The following is a 3,604-nucleotide window of genomic DNA, read 5'->3' on the forward strand; positions in this document are numbered from 1 at the left end:
TATGATAAACAAAAAGACTTTCTATGTTTTGAAAATGGTGTATATAATTCAACATGAATCGAAGTGGCTCATTTGAATTACACCTTACATTTTAATTTTTATATATTGAAGGAGAGGATTTTGTGAGTTAAAATGAGTTTTATTGTTGAATATAATGTAATGAAGATACCTAAATATATTATAATATACATAATCAATTATTGCATAGTTCTACTAAGCACAAGACAATACATATTGAAATAAAAAATCAAGTATTGCACAAGATCCAAGAATATGGTGCAACTCTTTTGGAACCTCAAGGATAGGGGGTATATGAGGATTGGTTAGCGTCGCTTGCGAAATACCATAAAAATGGATAATTTGGTACTAAAATTGGATAGGATGAGTCAATTTTATTGGAATTTCAAATTCTTTCATTTTAAAAAAATCAAGGTTCTAGAAAGATTTTAATTTTCTTATAAAAACTTGAGATTCTATCATAATAGAATAATTTAGAGTCAATTAGATTATGAAATATGATACAAAAATAAATAAATAAACATCATACATTATCATTTTTTGGCATATGGACTTGGAAATCTCTAAAATGAAATTGAATCTTGTTGGAATAAATCATATATACTTACCCAATGACATATAGCTACCTAAAAAATGGATTTTGGGCTTTCTCAAATGAATCTACATTTTTCACAAATCTTTAAAAGTATTAGAGTAAACTTAGTCCAACATATGATACAAGTGCTTTAGTCAATAATTTGAATTCATAAATAGTAAATGATTAGCATAACCTAATTGGCTCGAGTACTATATTAGAAATTTATGATCTTAAGACACTAGTCATTATAAACAAAATATAATACAAATGAAATGAGAATTATACATGCATAAATTATACACATTACACAAGATATTCATGGAGAAAACCCTTTTAGATAAAAATCCTCATGAAGCATCATTTTATTAGAACAGTTACAAAATATAGTATATTATAAATAGACTAGATTTGAAGACACTTCTTACTTCCACAAGGCTATTAATACCTTGCATAGTGATATAACTCACTGTAAAACTCCAAATACACACACTCAAATGAGAGAACATCCATAAATTAAAAAATTAAAAAAAATGTTGAGCATTACATAGAAAATGGAACATTCATAAATTAAAAAATTAAAAAAAATGTTGAGCAGTATATAGAAAATGTTTTTGTTTTTTTTTTCGTTTTTGTTTTTCTCGAAGTCAATTCCACCAAATAGAAGTAATCTCAATACTATACATAAATAAATAAATAAAAATAATATGAAATAAATTATCATGAATAAATATGTGATTTTTCACCATAATAATAATTGCTAACATCTTTGCATCATTTTTATTTTGTTGTTATAATAAAGTGAAACTCTACATATATGTTGTTCTATTCTATCTTGTTAAACTTTATACATTCAATTTATATCAAGCAAATTTCTATAATTTTATCTAATTAACTAAACTATTCCTACACTTGGATTTTTACTATATTTTGATTTTCTTTGATAACATATATTTGCTCAAAATTTAGAATCATATATACAATCTCCTAATCAGTCTAAAAAATATTATCTTTTGCTATTTATTATTACCATAAAAGCTAATTGCTATTTATTATTACTATAAAAGCTAATAATAATTTTCATGCAGGTGACTGCAAACTTCCATACACTGCCATCGTTCATATAGAGGAATTGAATGTTTGCCATTGGTTGAGAGAAAAGATGGTCAACATAATTAATAATAATAGACCAAGAACCAAAGGAAATTTGATAATTATGCCCTATACTTTAACTTCCTCTATGAATCCAAGGTAAAAATGAACTTAGCTACAAGATTTAATACTCGACAAATTGAGATTACAAATTTGTGACTAGTCAATTGCTCTATATACCATGAGCTTCAAGACTTTTACCATGTTGGATGTATCTAAAAAGTCACTATTAAGCCAACAATAACCATCATAAAGAACAACCTATCTAATGAACTCAATATCAAGTTTATGAAATTCCTAACGGGACAATTGCAAATTAGTTATCACACAAAGCCGCTTGAGGTTTTGTTGTTTGCTACTTTTAAGTTCAATTATTCAATCAGACTCTCGATGCATCAGGCCATGTCATCATTCAGGTTATTACACACATTATGGAATACCTGCATTGTATGTTGTAAAATCCAACATAACAATTAAAGATTAGGCTCTTCTTGATAATACTGAAAATGGAGAGTTATTACCACTGCATAAATGGTCAACTAAATCAAAAAAACTTGAAATTTTATTTGACAAATTTTTAAAACCTATTTACACATTATAGCTAAATTCAATTTCGACACTATCTTATAAATGTTGTTCAAGAGTTCTTATTAACACATAAATGGTTAACTAAGTGTAATTTTTCCTCAAATATTGTTTGACAAATGAATGTAAAATTTCAATTTTGATAATATTTTATAAATGTTATTGTAATAGTTCTATCGAGTATGATATGGGCTTCTAATTTTTCTTAATATACAATCATCACATCAATATAAGAAATGAAATCAATGCAAGAAATGAAATGTTTATATTGATGGATTTGTGTATTCTCTCATTCTGATTATTAATAATTAAAATGTAATTAAATGCAATCTTTTATGCATTGTGTATTATTACTTACAATCATTAAACCAGAATAAAAAAACAAACAACCATCCACTTAAAAACATCATCTCTCATTGCATTTCATTACACCTCATAATCTATTTACGCATGCTTAAAATTTCCAGTCATAATTACTTTAAAACAAAAAATGTATATATTATTAGAATTATCAAAATATAGAACCACTGATTTATGGATTCTCTTCATTTTCTTCCAAATACTTAAAAGATCTATTCAACCATTTCACTTCAAACTCATTACTAACATATTCATTATATTCATTATTTTCATAATTTGATCTCTGGACATATCTTAATTATTTTAAAATATAGATATGCTAGTTTAAATAAGGTTTCTATCATATTTATGGATTTGACTCTGTTTTATCAACATTTCAGATCATACGTCATGATCAATCATCACGATGAGATAGCCAAAGAAGAGATGATGGATCATGAAGTTTGATCCAAAACGACGTGGATAAAAATTGTAGTAAAATCCAGAAATCTGTTATAAATAGTTAATACAGACTGTGGAGACTACATAATTAGACAAGGTTTTTACAGAAATCAGTAATGGCGAGTTCATGTAAATCCAGGTTGCAGTGAGATATCATAAGACTGAAATAATAATAGAAAGCCTTCAAGATAATGCAATGCATATGGCTTTTAGTAGTATTAGCAGACTGACACTTTAAATTTTCAGACAGAATTGTGCATTTTACTAAATTGTCTGAAGAAAACAAAATTAAGAAGTTCAAATTTAAGAGACCTAATACTATCAACCATCGAGTTGACTATTAAGGACTATCTATCAAATAATGTTAAGCGCAGAAACAAATGCAGTACATTAACTTAATATTACACGTTTATGGAAAAAGCCTCTCATATTTCCCTTCAATGTGACATTTCAATTTTAATGAAACGCAGAAAA

Source organism: Cryptomeria japonica, chromosome 3 (assembly GCF_030272615.1).
Source record: "Cryptomeria japonica chromosome 3, Sugi_1.0, whole genome shotgun sequence".
NCBI lineage: Eukaryota > Viridiplantae > Streptophyta > Pinopsida > Cupressales > Cupressaceae > Cryptomeria > Cryptomeria japonica.